A 19000-nucleotide genomic window follows, 5' to 3' on the forward strand; every position below is an offset into this window, starting at 1 on the left:
CTAAAATATAGCGCTACGTAACTCGGCGTATCTCGATAGTTGATAAAGTCATAAAAACAATACATTTTTTGCTAATATGTTGTAATATAAAATTTGAAACTAAATTTTTTCGATAATGCAATTTATATAACTCAGCTAATAGTCATGGTATAAAAATTAATTGATCGATGTTTTCCATACCTACAACTTTCGTGTATTTAATATTAAAACTGTATAATATTACAAAATGTATATTAATATATTATATAATATAATTTCGGCCAGTCATTATTTACGATAGAGTGCGTAGACGGTTACATGATTTGCGCATGCACATTTTTCGCAAAAAACTAAGCCTGGGCAAGTTAATGATAATTTTTGATTGAGTTAAGTTAAGTCGATTGAAAACATTTTAATAAGTTTAAAGTTAATAGTAAGTTATTCTAATTTTTTTCAACTCACTCTCAGTAAAGTAAATAGTTCTATGGAAACTTACAACTAGGTACCTAACTTACCTATTAACTTAAGTAAAATTATTTTGTTTTTTTTATATATAAATATTAAATACCCAGTAATATGGTTTAAAATAATAAAAAGTAAATGTTTATGCAATATGTATATTATATCATAAATAATAATTTTATTATATTTATTATTTAATTATTCATAAATTAACGTAACTTGGATTTGATTAAAAGTAACTCGCTATTTATTAAGTTTGTATCAATACAAATCAGTTTAATCAACTTAACTTAAATTTTTTAACTTGCTTATGCCCGGGCTTGCAAACAACAGGCATTAAAGGTATATTTCAAACATAAAAAAAGGATTAAAGTTGATTTACTGAAATGACGAATAAAATCGTGGCTTCTTAAACAACAGGATTTGCATTTTTTTAAGTAACAATGAAATTGGAAATAATAGATTACTCAGAGGAATATTTATAACAACCTTGTGTAAAAAAATCATTAAATTATTTAAATGACACTCTAAAAACAGTAACTTTTAAATACAATACATCCTCTCTCCGGCCCCCTCAGACAAAAAAAATTCAAAATCAGGTGACGTGGTAACACTCAAGAAAGCATTTGGAACAACTAGGTGAAAAAAAATTCGAAAAAAGTTCAATAATGTCGTCAGAAAATTGGTACATAAAACAGGCCTGTTCTTATATTTATATGTATATACTAGCTGATCCCGTGCTCTTCGTTGCCCGTTAAATGTATCAACTCTATATGACTCAAACTTTTTTCAATTCTTTATATTTTAACAGTATAGTGTTCAAAACTTATCTTAACTTTTCCATTGCCCGAAATAATAATTCGGATTCGCAGCAGAATATTATCAGATAGGCAATCTATCTGCGGTAGATCGCGGACCCCGTGCTGTTTGTACGTAAATTGTAAGTGTATGATTTAACTCTAGCTGAGTATCAAAGTTATACCAAGTTTGTCGTTTTTACTTAATTTCGCCTACGGTGATTAATATAATAATCAATTAATACAAGATCCTAACCTAACCTAACCATACTAAAATCCAATGAATAAAAAAAATCAAATTTAACACTTTTTAAATTAGCTTATCTTCTTCCCAGAGGTATAATCTACACACAAATATTCGTTTTTATGTATAGATGTTTATGTTTATTTTAATAAATGATTGGTTGCTACCAATATTACGCTTCTCCCAAACAGTGTAGCAACCAAATCAGCAACCACGTTAACAGGAAAAATGTCCTGTTATGACACCCCCTTGGAGGTCATTATCCGAGATAAAAACTATCCTATGTTTTACTCTAGGTCATAACCTACCAAATTTTGTTCAAATCCATTCAGAAGCTTAGCGTGATTGAGTAACAAATATCCAAACACACAAACTTTCGCATTTATAATATTAGCATAGATAAGGATAATTATTATATTTTAGAACAATTCGTTGTTAGTCCGAGATCGCATAGATTTTTAAAGTATAACTTTTAGAGGCTCGTTTTAGACAATACACAATTTACATCTCATCATCACCTGTAATAGGTACTATTCGCGATTATAAGTGTCATAATATATTATTATGCGGTATAAATGGTTAGAATATAAAAAACAACAGAAGTTTACGGTTGGCCGAGAATAAAGCCCACTCGACGCATAGCTGTGGTAAAAAGAACTACACAATAATGCGTTTTTTTCTTACGCCGGCAGAATTAATACTGAAATGTCTGAAACAATTGTTTATGAATAATAATATTATTATATATTTACCTGTTGATCGTCAGACGGATAACTGCATAATACACGTTCATTAATATTATTCATAATTACATAAACACCTACGTAGTTTTAATTGTTGCGCTCTCGAGATCTGCAGTTACGCGCTTTGTACGATTTCGATATTAAAATAAGAAATTATTATATGATATTATTACTATAGGCATTGTCATTAAGAAAATAATCTTTACAAAAGTCGACTAAATTAATTAATAATTATTATCATAAAGCTCGATTGACTTCTATTTTTACTTTTATTTATATAAATCTCACGAGATATTATATAAGATCAATTTTAGAAGTTTGGTCAAAGTTTTCACCATAGAAACTAAAACCAACCTATATTTCTTAATTCATTTAATTCCCGATAAAGTAGCATAATGCTACTAGATATTTTTCCACTAGCAAACGCCAAACACATACACAAAAACATATCTATGATTATTGATTCCTGAATTTTTCCTTACATAGAGGAAAAACATCGGTATTCGGGGAAAAAATTCCTGGAAAAAGTTTATTATAGTTTTATTAAAGTCTTTATTAGGTTTTTTTTTTTTATGTCAGATGAAATTATTTTCTTTCTTATTATAAAATATATTAATGTATTAATAAAATACCTAAACATAATAAGTAGGTAGTATAATAAATTAGGGGGAATCATACATGTATACCCACTGATCTAACTTGGGTAAGTAAGTAGATAGTAGCTACTATATTTTTAATATACTAATGTCTATTTTCATATTTCATAATATGACGGCTTACAATTAATGTGTTAATAATATTATAATTATATTAGTAATATTATGCATTAATTACATAAATATTTTATATGATAAATGATAAACAATGTTGTGTGCATCTATTGTTATTAAATAATAATATTCTATAAAAGTACAAAAAAATAATTAAACTTATTCAAAGTACAGTATTGTGCAATATAATATATAAATAATATCAATATTTCTTATAATTCATAGAACAATCGAAAATTTGTAATATTTAGAGCATAATCGTTGAATTTTTAGATTGTTTGTTGGTAAAGGGTTTTTTCCTACTGTAGGGAGCTTTTTTACCATATTTTATTTCGGGGCATTTTCTTCTTAATTTCTCTAGTAGAATGCTACATTTTTTTAAAGTATTTTAAAGTAGTTTAATTTCCTATACCTAATCGGTTATTGGCGATTTATGTCGACGATACTTTAATAGGTAGGTATCATTGTAACGATCGCGGTTTTTTCAAAATTTAAAACGTAAACCTCATTTTTGTAAATTTTGTAACGTGTTAGGTATTGTATTTACCTTTATAACACTCAAACGTAGTTTGGCTGCAAGACGAGATAAGTGATAAGTGATAACGTAATAATAATAATAATATGTAACGTTGACATTCTCTAAATTATATACATTTATTATTTTAATGTAACACATAGTGTTGATAGCGTGCTCCAAATAAACCTGTTTTTAATTGTTTTTTTCTTCGTTTTCAAAATGACAGATATTTTCGTATTATATTATGAATAATAATAAATTAGGTCCCAGATTTAAATGCTCTAAAAACATAAGCAACATTTCCCATAAAAAATACATTTTACCACCATAATGTCCTTCAAAATTAACATATAAAATTGTTTATGCAATATTTTATTAGATTTAGATCCCTACCTAATTCATAATCTACAATAAACTTAAAATAGTTTACTAAACATTTATTGATAAAAAAAACTGAAATTTGAAAAATGTTATGAAAATTCGATTAATTAATTTGATGCGGCGACGTATCATACAACAATAAATTGTCTATTTTTATGGGAAAATCAGAAAACCTTATTAAACAAAACATCAAGAAAAACAAATTTAGATAATAATATTATAAATTAGTTAAATGTAACGTAGCAAGTCGTATAGGTACAGAGTAAAAAAATTCTAAAATATAAAAGTTCCACCGTTGAAGTATTTGTTTTATAAAACAAATCATTTACTTGAAAAGTAACCCAAAAAAGATGCACTTTGCATTGAAATCATTAATAATAATGAATAAATCACGTATATAAAATTTGATTCTAGAGCGCAGATTTGTATGCATTTGCATATTTATTCTGGTTGATATGCATTAAGTGCGTACACAATTTGTTCCGTTACATAACGATCTAAACTATAAAACTTTTATGGTGTATATTATGCATGCTTCGACATTTACCCATTTTTATTTTATGGGTTTATTTTACGATTTAAATTGTATTTTAGTGTAAATTTCGGTGTTTTTTTATTATTTTTTTAGAAATTTTTGAAATAATTTCTTTCATAGTTCGTAATATAGAAAAGAAAAATATTATATTTTTTAGTTTCGATTAATATCGAAATCAATTGATAGGTAGGTATAAACGGTTTTCCCAGTAAATTAATTTTTTTCTTATAGATTAAAACTACCAACAAAACACAAATTATGTAGGTCGTAGCTGGACCTTAGTAAATTTCTTTTATAATACATTATTGATATACTATTCGATTCCTATTTTTTCCTTATAGATCAAAACTATACCTACAAAACATAGACATTTTAATAAAATAATAATGTCAAAAATGAAATATGAAAATAAATGCCAGTTATGAGTGCGTATTTATTTTTTTTCGTGCATATATTTCGTGTAAATTTTAGTGCATATATTTATGCATATTTAATATTTTTAGCGTATATTTCATTGGTTTTTAATGCATATAAATCCACGCTAAAAATATATGACCTATATATTATCCTTCACAATTTATTATATTAATAATATATTGGTACACAATGAAAGAACCATAATCTCCACTGTTATAATATTATATTTTATATTGTTATTTATATTGTTTGTTAACAACACACGGTGTTATACTCGCGTGACATTAACTGTGTAGATATATTTTATTCATAACACCAATAACAATGAATGAGAATAATATGTGAAACGTCACGCAAGGTCAAAACGACTATATGTGTATAGACATAATTAGATGTGTGTGACGTTGACCCTCCTATTTCGAAAAAATCGTAACGGACTCATTGCGCGTTAAAGATCACCATTTGTAAGTATTTGTGTGTCGAGAACCTCCCCGGTGTCAAATTTTCCTCAGCCTCCCTGTTTCGATGTTTTCGATATAGGAGGGCCAACTTCACTCGAGTCATAATTTAAGCCTCTGAATGCGACTCCAATGGGAGGTTAGAGAGGTTTAATCGCGGCAAAAATTTGACATACATTAAAGAAATTTCACGTCACACCAAAGGCTTGGAAATTGCAATAGGTAATGTAATCTGCTAAATTTAAATCTGCAACAGTAAATAGCAATATTGAAAGTTGGCCGATGGATGAACAGATATTGCTGTAGACAGTGACACAACCGTACCCCGAATATTTGGGGGGGGGGGGGGGGGGTTGAAACCCTGCATACATCTTCCTATAAAAAGTAACCCGATGGAGCGTTGTCCTCCCCCACCCATCCATTGCCTATTCGTCAACTGTATTTCCCAAAAATGAAGGGTTAAAACTTGCTCCGAGGTTATGGCAGGAAATCAAAACGTTAATTTTTTTAAATTATATTAAATATAAACCAATAAAATAAGTGTAGACGTCGAACGTACGTTTTTCATTTTACAAACATATTATTTTAAGTAACAGATAATACACAATTTCAAAAACTCGTTTAGAAATGTATACATAACGTGGAACATCGATTATTCAAAATTCAAGGGAAATTAATTTTTTTGAACTTATTGAGGGTCCACTGTAATTACAAATTTTAATTCAGAAAAACAATTTATTTTTATTTTTAAATAGTTTTTTTATAATTTTGTAATGTATTAGTGTCCATTATGTTTTTTAAGTACCTGAGTAATTATTTATTATATACTTTATATGATATTATATGTCTTTACTATGTATTTTTCATTGCAATTTTGAAATATAGTGGAACCTCGATAGGTCAAAACCATTTCATTTCTCTTGAATTTTAACTTAACGTGGTTCCACAGTATTTTCATTGGAATTTTCATTTTTGAACATTTTTGAACACAGTTAAATCCATTATACATATAGGTTTATTGCTTCCGGTAAAAACGGTATATTTTTCAATGAAGGTACCACCATAGCTTATATAAGTTATAATTTTAAATGTATTTATTTATTTATTTATTTATTTATTTATTTATTCCGTATACGGAATATATTATGTCCAATTTACAATAATGTAAAATTATTAACAGTAATGTTGTAACATATTATGTAATTTATAAAGTAGTTCATTTTTTAAACTAATTATTGTTTACGGAATGTATACTGCGTGGTTATTAGCCGACGCTACATTATTTACATTGCATTTCTTTACATTAATTACTCAAATTACTTAAATTACTATATTATATCATACTTGAACATTGTACTATCGGGTAGTATATTATTAAATTAGATGACAGAGTCGAGTTTCGTTAGTAAAATTCATTAATTTTCTTGACGTCTTGGGAGTGGGTTAAAGTATTACGTATACTGCAAGGTGTAACAGAAAGAACTGGCCAAAAAAAAAAAATTGATGCCACTTATACGTATGACAAAAATTGATAAAATCATATGATTTGTAAATAGTTTAAGAACACCCATGTTGTTAAAAAATTAACAAAAAGTTCCAAATTAATTAAATTAAAATAATATTGATATTTAAAAAAAAGGTGGATAAGTGGATGTCGCTCTGCTGTACAGTAGGTTACAAGTTGGTCACTGTAATGGATGGTGTTAAATTTGAATTCAATGATATAATATCATTGTATAAGAAAAACGATTCTGAGCGAAAACGGTCAGTCAGCCTATGATATTACCAAGTATATTTGATGATATTATTGTGAATAAAGTAATTTATATATAACCTATTTACACGGAGCCTTGTTTTAAATTTTCAATCCTTAGCCATAAAAGTTAAACATTTTATACATTTTTAACTACAAAATAATTAATAAATTATAAATTTGATAAATGTTGTCAAAATTTGAACTTTAAATGCTTATAAAAAAAAATTGTGCCGATGTATTTTTAAAATTTTTCAACTGCTATTAGAACGATATATCAGGAGCCTTATATTAAATTTTCACGCTTTTTACCCAACAAAAAAATTTTATTGATATTTTTAGAAAAAAAAACTAAAAAAATTGACAATTGACAATGTCCGTAAACCGCTCAAAAAGAGTCGAAATATTTTCAAAATTGTATGGTGTATAGAAAATGCTAATATAAACATTCAGTCAAAATTTCAAGTATCTACAGTCATTCGTTTTTTAATTACAATAAAATAAGAAAATTGTTACATGAGAAATCGAGTAAATATCAAATGTTGTAAAAATATAAATTTCAGACGCTCATAAAAATTTAATTTAAGTTTCTTCTAGACATTTTTTTTTTTGATAAAGGTAGACAAACTTATGAGTTATCTTATATGTTATATTACATTTTCAAATCTTAGATTTAAAAAGAAAAATTTTTATGAATTCTCAACTCAAAATAATTTGCTATTTTTCGTGATTTTTCCGTATTTTGTCAAAATTTGAACTTCAAATGCTTATAATTAAAAATTGTGACTAAGGATTTTTAATTTTTTTCATCTGCCTTTGAAACAATAACCTAGGAGCCTTCTATTAAATTTTCAAGCTTTTTTAATCAACAGATAAAATTTTATTGATATTTATAGAAAAAAAAACTAAAAAAATTGAAAACTGACAATGGCCGTAAACAGCTCAAAAAGAGTCAAAATATTTTGTAAATTTTATGGTGTATAGAAAATGCTTATATAAACATTCAGTCAAAATTTCATGTCCTTACGGTCATTTGTTTTAGAGTTACACCAAAAACCAAAATCGATTTTCTCGAAAACAGATTTTGCGTAAAAATTCCCGTTTTTCCTTAATTTTTCTTTTGTTTTTCACGTCGCTTGTGAAAACTACTGGGAAATTTTTACTTTTGACCCCCCCAAAGTACCAACTAGATTCACTTTCCTATCAGAAAAGTTACTATTGAAGAAAATCCAAGCACTTTTACTGTCCTAAAAGGTGATGACAGACACAAGAATAAAAAAAAAAATAAAAAAAAAAATAAAAAAAAAACACACATCATTGTAGAATCAATACATTCATCGCTTCGCTCAGAATCTAAAATGAACTACTTGACTTAGATAAATGTTTTTACCATCCAAATCGTTCTTATAATCAGATTCAAAAATTGGCTATTTTGAAGTTATTCAAAAAAATTTAAATAAAATTTAAATTTTTTTATTTTCAGTATTAAAAAATAAATATAATTTTTTTTTATTACACGTGTAGTGCAAGTGGCTATAAATTATATACAAAAATAAATTTAAAAATATTGATTAGAACAAAAGTCAGTTCTATCTGTTTCATCCTGTATATATAGTGTATCCAGAAGGCCGTGTTTGATTTCATTGAATTGGCGGCATTGGTAACACAATTAGTATAGTCAGTGTAATTCGTATAACATGAAATGTACAAAAGTTAAACAATAGTAATAATAATTATTATATTATATAAACAAATAGTTTCCATTTAAAATTAGTGATAAGTATAATATTATAATGAATTAACAAAGATCGAAGGGAGAAGTAAAAATTAATTTTAATTACAGAATATAATATGAAATGTGATTGGTTTAATCGTTCAAAACAATGTCATCAAGTTATTACAAATAATATAAACAGCCCACGCGTTAATATAATATTGATAACATAATAATAACAATAATAATAATATATATTAGGTAGGTATACATTGCTGATTGACGTTTGGTTCTCAGACTACACAGCCAAAACCGTTTGGAGATATTTCTCATCAGTCAAATAATAATTATTATTAGTGAGTGTCAACCATATAATATAGTACATATTATAATGTATGTAATAAATACAATTAATGTGAACACTTTAGGATTTTGATTTTCTAAATAACAACAGACGCATTTACATTATGTTGATACAGTGGTTAGTGGTTTCCAACTGGTGGTACGCGTGGTCTCATCTCAAGTGATCCGCGACGCCAAAGAATGTTTTTCATGACCATCAATTTTTTTCATTTTAAATTACCAAATTAGTGTAAATAAAAAGTTAAAATATTTTTCCACAATACAAACTGTATTTATGATTTGTATCAAGTACTCGTAAAAAAAAACCAAAGGTAGGGACGAGAAACTCGATGCTTACTGGAGGGCCAATTTTGAAAGTGGGAAAATCTAGCGGGCCAGAGAACATAGAAAGCAAAAGAAAAAAGTTATATGTCAACTATGCCCCTATAAATAATATAATATAATTTATATTTAATAGTTCAATATTATACTAGTTAAGGAATGTCCATACCATCATAGAGTATAGACTATAGAATCTATACATCTGATGTAAAGTGGGAGGGGATAAAGTTTAGGACGTGGTCCGTGAAGGCGGAAAATTCACAACAATTTCCCGCGGCGCTCAATATCGAGTTGGGAACCACTGCTTTGGTGTATAATATATAATATTATATTACGTATATCGATCGGAACCGCGGATTGGCCGAACATTATTTACCGCGTTTTCCTACACGGAGATTATGTCAATGTCTCTGGAGGAGACGAGCTTGTGATATATTATGAAACCCTCGACTCCAGACTCTATTATAGAGCACTGCTACTCCTCGAGAGCTCACTATATGGTCTACTTGAAAAAGCGGCGACGAACAAAACGCGTTCACATGTGACTCGTCTCGTTGTGGAACAATATATTACTTATGTATTATACCTATTGTTTTATTCCACCGCCGTCCAAGTGCTCCGCACTCAAAATCTCAAACACAATAATGTTCTGTACATTTGTTTTTGTCCGGGTCGCGGTCGTATCAATTATACGTTTTAATAAATTTTATATTATATTATATTGTAATACGATGTGCGCGCGTGGGTAAAAGCCGCTGCGCCCGCGAATAGGGTCAAAATTGTCGGGAGCTTAATATGATTTGTACCGAAATAGAGACATTTGATTTGCGGTCCGACCCGTTTGCGGCCGATTTAAGTCGAATGAAAATCGTGTGACGTTACCATTTATTATGACGTGTATAACTAGACAATTCTTATACAATTCTTATTGTTGACTAATGAGTACCTATAGTATTTATTTTGATTTTACGTAACAATTAAACAATTTGACATTCCTATAATTGAATACATAATATAAACAATATTTAGATATATATGTAGGGTGACCAATTTTTCTTCAATAATGCAGTTATTAAAAATTTGATTTTGAAATTTTTAAAGACCATATTTTCAAATTCTTGAGATTTTTTGTGCTACGTAAGAAGTGTCGAAGCGTCGAAGATACAAACTTCTGTTTTTCAAACGAGAACACCCCTTTTCGACTGTAAATCGTACAATAGATTATTTTTCTGAAATTTTCGACGTATCAGAATCAAAATTCGTACGGGCAGTTTTTGAGTTATTCTACTTTGTATTCCAAGTATAAAAGGCCCATGGCAATGGGTTTGTAAGCTGTGAGGGCTATGATGATTTGAAAATCGTGGTCATTAATATTAATCTATCAATATTAATAATTTATAAAAAGTATAATAAATTCTATCTCTAACTTTAGGTCTATTTTAAGTTTATGTAAGACCATTTTTAAGGACTATTATGCTGAATGTAAACATTTTAATAAAACTAAGAAACTCATTCAAATTTTGAATTGGGTACATCAAAATTAAAAATAAAATAACACCTTGCAGCCAGTAGGCATAGATAGGGATCAAAATTTGGTTTCATTAAAATTTCCGGAAAAAATGTTTTTTTTTTTATAAAATATTATCGTATTCCGCCAATGATGTTTTGTTGTTTTTTTTATTTTTCTAATAATTAATAAATAAATTAATAATAATGTCATTACTCTTTGTCAATCGTGCGCTGTCTATATTTATCTACAACTTACAATATTAATTATATAACATTAAAAAAGATTTATTTTCGGGGAATACACTCTTCAACATAAATGCCTATTTGATATCTAACTACGTTATTTTTAGAACAAATATTGAAATATCGGTATTAATATTTTTAATAGTTTAATTTTAAATTTTAATAGAATGATATATACAATATACATTGATAATCGTATCGGTAAATGTGAAATGACAATGACAGGTTTCCTTATATATTTTTTAAAATAGTTTTTATTTACTTAGATTATTTTAATTTTTAAGCGTAAATTAAATTTTTAATTTTCTGAAAACTGGTTTTTTCGAAAATTTATTATTTTAATATTCTCCAATTTTTCCACATTTTCCAAGACTCTGGGAGAAAAACCGGGTTTTTCCAAAATTTTCCGGATTTTTTCGGCACTTTGATCCCTAGGTATAGACGATATTATAATATTTTTCATAAATTCAAATAATACCTATATTGATTAGGACATATTTCATTTCATTATACGCGTGGGTTGCAGGTATTTGTATTTTGCAGATAGGTACTGTGTTAAAAAAAAAAAAAAAAAATGAATAATATTTATTATACACAGCTGCAGCAGGTGTCCGGTGATTTTGCCCACCGTGAATCAATAATATCGTATAATAATTCAACACGTTTATTAGTATGTACAAGACCGAACGGCAAAAGGAAGTCCGATCGGCCCCGCGTACACGTTTGATAATAATTTACATTGAAACGACTCTCCCAAATCCGGACGATATATTTGCACCGTAAACGCGTGTCCAAGGCCGACGTACATTCGTATAATAAAATATTATAATATAAATGACGCGACGTGCGATGATAATAATAATAATTATTATTATTACTTATCATACCCAATCACAATACGAATATAATGAATATATTGTACCTATTCCCGTACATCACCATCACCGCTCGTCGTAGTATACATCGGTACGCATTTCACGTCCGTCAATATTGCGGTTTTTTTTTATTATTTTTTTCTTTTTTTGGCCCTTCTTGGCGTTGGCCGAACGGTCGTACGCGTGCAGTCTCTGTACGGTTATTATATGGTATCGACGACCGCTAAATAACTAACGTGCGTGAAAAACTCAAATATCAAATATAGTGGTTTGGTTTTCGAATTATAGTCAATAGTACTTAGGTGTATAAGTATAATCAAGGCTGGGCAAGTTAATGATTTTTTTCAACTTAGTTAATACTGGTGCATATTAAACCAATAACAAAAAGTTGAAAGTTAAAAGTGAATTTAACTATAGGTTAACTCAGTTAAGTTAAAAGTTAATACACACTTTTTGTTAACTTTTTATTAAGTTAAAAAAAAGTTAATTTGTTTATACAACGCTAGCGCACTTCATTTTTTTCCAACCTAAAACTAAATTATAGGATATAGTGTTAATACTTCATACAGATTTCCATATAAGTAAGATTTTAATGATATATATTTTTAACTTTGAACAATTTACGATACATATTTTTTGACATGAAAACGAAATAGACTGAAATAGTGAAATATTATAAAATTAAAAACAAAATAAATTAACTTAACTTGCTTCTTAAAATACAAAATTAACTCGTTAATTTCACGTTAATTAAGAAAGAAAATTAGTAAGTTAACAGTTAAGTTAATGAAAAGCCAAAAGTAACTAGTTAAGTTAAAAAGTTAAAATAAAATTAACTTTTTAACTTAGGTAACTTTAACTTTTTAACTCGTTAATGCCCAGCCTTGAGTATAATAATATGTCTAGGGTCGATACAAAGATCCCAAACGTGGGGGGTGGGAATTTGTTAGTTATAGCCTAAAAAAATTACAAATTTATAATTTGAACATTTGATTCCTTTTTTGTAAACAGGGGGGGGGGATAATTTCCCCTGTATCCGCACTTGGTATATGTACCTACATTATTAAATTAATATATATTAAGTCGAAGATATTACAATATAATATGTTGCAAGAGCATCGTGCAGAGATCGATTATTAAAAAAAAGGAATACTTATTAATCAACAGGTTTAAGGCATAATATGATTTATCGTTCGATTTCGTAACGATCGTCATCATTACATAAATATTAGATAACTTTATATAGCAGCTGCCAATCAAACTAATTAAGTTTCCAAGTTTATCAGAAAATTAATTAACCAGTTAGGTGAAACAGTTAAAACAAAATATACTCTTTAGCTTATTAACTTAAACTTTTTAACTGGTTAATGGCGACCTTTAGTTTTAATTGTTATCCAAATCAATAGATCGCAGCTTAAAAGTCATACGCCGATGCACTATATATATCTTCTGGGTTTTTTTTTTCAAACACCAGAATAAAAAATTTAAACAAACATTTGGGTGTTAATATAACCGTTATTATCCCGGTTAATATTAGTTAATACGGGTGTTTAGTAGTTCGGAAAAACATAGTTATAGTTATTTTTATTGGATATTATTTTTAATTGTTTAGCAAAATGTCTGAGTATTGTTATTATTAAACAACTCGTTAACCACACGAACTAACCACAAACAATACAATATACAGAATGATTTATCACATGGAGATTATAAAATAAAAAATTATTCGGGTTTCGGGTTAACCAGAATGTGTTATTCGGATTTTGGTTAAACTTCAGGTGTTTTGAAAATAGAATCATCTGGGTTACGTGGGTTTCGGATGCTTGATTTTTTTAAGGGTTTTTAAGGGCGCAACGGGTTCTGGTTAAATCGGATGTGCCCTGGTTTTTTTTTATGAAAGTTTAAAAACTGGCCCTCCAATTACAAAAGGTTTGACCTCCCTGCGCTATCTTATTGGTCGCCGCCATATGTGGATGTAACAATATATAAGACGTCCTTTGGATTGAGTTGGACATGACTACATCGGAAACCTATAATACGAACGAATTAACGTGCTCCGGGAAATGGCTGTCTTATATGCGTTGTTATGTTCCTGTGAAATTGTTATTTGCAATAAGTACATTTGATGAGCATTGATTTACGGGAGGGAGATAAGTCACCCAGTGTTACCTGGACGTGACACCTGGTACCTATAATACAAAACTTGATTATATTATTAGTTACGGCGTATTTAAAAACAAATAGTTCACAACAATATATTAAATCTAATGAGTGTATAATATTATAATATATTGTACGATGAGTATAATTATTATAGTAGTTGGTAGTATGAACCACGATAGTAAACAGTAGTATGGAGCATAATAGTAATCAGTAGAATGGAGCATACATTTATAAAATATGTCAACTTATATTTGGGGGGGGGGGGATAATTTTAACAAGGGGCCAACTGCTAAGCCACATCATATTTGAGGCGTTGATCAGTTGCCCTCAGCAGCTGTTTTCGGCATTTAAAAAATGTACCAGTCGCCTTCACATATTATAAACTCGATTACAATACCAACGCGTAAAAATAGGGGAGGTAAATAATATGGATATAAGAAAAGATTAAAAATAATATTTATAATTACAAGTGGTATACAATATAATTTGTAAAATCTAAAATAGTAAAAATCACATTGTATGCCACTTTGGTACAACTATATTACCCTATATTTATTCTTTTATTACGTTTTATTGTACAAATTTTTTCATTTTCATTTATTTACATATTTACCTCCACTATTTGGCGGGATGATATTGTAATCGTGTGCTTACATAATATGTGAGGTCATTAATCGGTACATTTGATTGGGGGGGGGGGGGGGGCAATCGGTGCATTTGGTTGAGGGTAACTGGTGGCCATTTTTCCCTAGGCAGTTTGGGGGGAATTAACTACTTTTGCCCGTGTCAAAGGGCTATAACACGATTCCGTTTAGTTTTAAACGCAACGTTGCCATAGAATATTGTTTGCTCTTCTTATTATAGATTGTAATTTTTGACGAATTAAATATTTACTTTAATTTTATTTGGTTGGTAATTAAAAATATCGAGTGCTTACACCTAGCGGGCCACTTAATTAATTGTTAAATATATAGTTAGATGACATGATAAAAATATAAAATATAATATGCGATGTATACAAAAAATATAATTTATATTGTATACAATATTATACTAAACAGTTAAAAAGTAGTTATAAAAATGCATTAAATAGTATTATAAGATTATTATAATATAACACATACAAATATTAAAGTTATCAAAATACAAAATAATATACTATTATGATGTATATTAAAATTATAATATAAACATTTAAATAATAATTTGATAATGTCGATGTTATGAGAAAAAAATTAGTTTTTGTATCAAATAATTAAAGTTTATGATAGTTCCTATATAGCCTGTTATAAATGAAGAATTCTAAAATATTATATCTCAATATCTCATCACCAGGAAATAATAATTAATTATAAGTCCAAGTTACAATATATATGAAATCACGATAATCCAACGAGTCCAACAACGTATAAAATGTGAACTAAAATCGTGTTTTCCGAAAGTTTTATTTTGAAAATCGCAGAATTATTTAAAGCACACAACGATTTGCAATAATTTAATATTATGTATAATATTAATTTACATTGAATGTCAACTCTGAATCCGGAACATGGTGATGCCTCGTTTACGTAACGTGTGGCGTTTAATGATATGATACTTAAACCTATATTATTATATGTGTATTTTTTCACTTTTGAAAAAAAAAAAAACTGAATTTTTTGTTTTAAACTATTTTTTTATCTATCTAAAAATTGGCGGAATCGTTCTCCACCGTGTTAAAGGCCGTTCAGAATATTTTTTCTGGAGCCTCAATAAATTGTGATATAGCGGCACCATATTTTAAGCCATCAAACATATGGTTATATACTCATATAATATTATTATATTATATTATGACGGCGACGGAATGAGGAGGATATTGAACGGACGTATATTATATAATGTTATCTTTTGTTTTAAACAATCCATGCCAAAGTTAATTAACCGATCGGTCTGTTGTCGGAAAAGAAAAAGGTTGAGCGCGCGTCTGGCGCGCAGTTTATTTCCCGCCGCGCGCCATGTGCACTACATTAGTGCGGAGTATTATACACACTACACCCGTACTACGGTATCTGGTTACCGCTCGACCAATTTCCTGTTACTGTGAGCCCACAACACCATACCGGATAATCAGCTCGGCAACGGTCGTGATCGAATTCAGGAAATGCCCGTCGTTGTTGTTCCGTTCCGTTCAATTAGCGAGAAGTCAGAAGTAAAATGGCCCGTCAAACGAGGTATGCAATTCTATTTAAATTAAGTTATTGTCATTTGTGTGGAGTTGATTATTTTAAATTTATTTTTGTATTAGAAATTAATAAGAAAGAACGGGAAAAGCGCTTGTGAATGCTCGAATGCGTCGTTTAGTATCTCCCAAAAGTCCATTAATGGTATTTTCTGAGTTGTTCAAAGATGTACCAATTCAATTACAAGAGCACTCAATAAATAATGTTACGGGTTACACTGCTATACTTGAGGTAAGATAAATGTTGAGATATAATTGAATTAGAAGGCTTGATTTTATCTCTTGTGTATTATTATAATAATTAATAATGTATACTTTGAAAAACAATATAGATTGATGGTCAGATGTATACTGCAAATCACATCTCCAAGACTCAAGCCAAACAAAAGGCATGTGAAAATTTCTTGCGCATTATGTTGGCTAAAAAAATAAGTGAGCGATCTGGTAGGTTGATCTAATTAACTTTTAATGGTAATCAAAAAAAAAAAAAATCCCCAAAGCAAATAGTTATATAATATATACTTCTTAAAATACTCATAACACGCTTTAAAATTAAAATATAATAAAAAGCCTATGATATTACCTGTATGATAATCTTACATTTAAATTATGATATTTAAGAGTCAATTCACATTAATTTTTAAACTAACCTGCTCTGCTGAGCGTAAAAATTTTCATTTTTTAAATAAGTATTTTTTATATTTTTATATTTAAAATTACTTAAATATTTATATACTATTAATTATTATATTACTGTTTAAGAGTTTTAGTAGACACACAGTATATTATTTACCGTTTCCACTTCATGAAATGGACAACTTTTCATAAATAGATCGATTTCATATACAAGTAGTTACACTGTTTCCGATCAGACATCAAAATTATATTATAATAAATAAATACTAAATATGTTTGACTATTAAAAGTATCCGACTGATAATTTAACTTTACAGTCAAATCTAATTGATTAAGTATACTCACAATTTTTTTAAAACACTATTCAGCTAATTAATAAAATAACACAATAGGTTTAAAATTCGACATCTACTTTCATAATAATTGAGCTCCGAATTAAACTTGTATTGAAAATTAACTCCAAAAGTCATAAATTTATTGTTGCCATAAATTATTGTGAAAGTGATCAATGATAGTTTTAGATATATAAATATAAATAAACAATCACAGTTGACGTAATTCGTTATCTTAGATCATAGAGTAAACAAATATCGTTATATATATACTTCATTCAAATTTTGAATGCTACCTACAAAATATAACAGTTATAATAGTTATTTAGCCTAAATCACTGTCTTACATTCTTATCATTCTTCGAATGATTCTATGATGGGCTTTTACCACTGTTGGGTAATTTCTGATATGAAGCGGGGAAGTGGTGTTTAATTACACGAAGTACAAACAGCGGCCCCGTTTACCAACATTGGCCTTATCCATAGACCAAGTGCATATTATTGTTTTACACTAATCTTTTAATCTAGAATAATGTGATCATACAATGGCTGAGAGGAGGTGAATATAGGAGTTTATATGAAATGTAGTGGAAGACGATTTGGACTCGTCGAATTAATACGTTACATTCAAATGGTTCCAAAAGACGCATATTATTAAAGCAACAAGGTTTGATAAACATTAGTTGGTTAATTTTTTAGGAGGATTATAATAATTTTTTTTTTATTTTAATCGTTTTAATTTTGATATAAATAGGACAGGATCTAATAAAACTATTTGGTCAAATTACAAGTGCGTAACGTAGCAAATTTTACACTCAGCAGAACACGTTTATCTCCGTTAGTTTAAAAATTAGAGCGAATTGATCTCTCATACAGTTTAAAGGTAAGATTATTATCTAGACAATGACATAGGCTTTATTATATTTTAATTTTAAAACGAGTTATAAGTTTTTTAAGATGTACAAACAGTTTACAATTTTGAAATACACATAACTCGCTTTAAAATAATATAATAAAAAGCCTACGTCATTGTCTAGATTATAGTCTTACCTTTAAATTTTGTAAGATCTCAATTCGCTCTGGTTTTTTTTAATTAACAGAGGTAAATGTGTTCTACTGACCGTAAAAGTTGCTGAGATTATAACTGAAAACCCAATCACTTGTGAAAACTTTGAAATAAACTGCAACATTCTGGATAAAATATATTCATCTCTCAATTCTCTCTCCGATTTGGTCGAAACACTTACCTACCAATTTCGTCATCATCTGAAAACTCATAAAGTCGACGAGATAACATTATTTTCTAAAACGCGTTAAGCATGTGTATCCATTTTACGTAAGACATCACTCTTTATTTCAGAAAACAATAAAGTTTTTTAAAATACCTCTTTCACATAATTTTAAGTCGTTTCAAATCAACATTTTTGGAAAAAATTGATTTTACACTAGCGTTGTGACGCGTTTATTAAGAATAATATCAAATAATAACCAAATAAATTACATTACAAAATCGTTTATTATAGTACAAATTCACATAGTTACAAGTTTAGGGTAATATATTATATTT

The 19000-nt window shown here is 28.4% G+C and overlaps 1 long non-coding RNA gene across 1 annotated transcript; it reads left to right on the top strand.

Moving 5' to 3' along the window:
* The first annotated feature begins 16252 nt into the window (after positions 1 to 16252).
* On the top strand, positions 16253 to 17234 carry LOC132947874 (uncharacterized). The gene is made up of 3 exons (XR_009664958.1): positions 16253 to 16457; positions 16532 to 16697; positions 16798 to 17234. It is a non-coding gene; the product is annotated as an uncharacterized LOC132947874 (long non-coding RNA).
* Positions 17235 to 19000: the final 1766 nt, after the last annotated feature.

This window comes from Metopolophium dirhodum, chromosome 6 (assembly GCF_019925205.1).
Source record: "Metopolophium dirhodum isolate CAU chromosome 6, ASM1992520v1, whole genome shotgun sequence".
In the NCBI taxonomy this organism is placed as follows: domain Eukaryota; kingdom Metazoa; phylum Arthropoda; class Insecta; order Hemiptera; family Aphididae; genus Metopolophium; species Metopolophium dirhodum.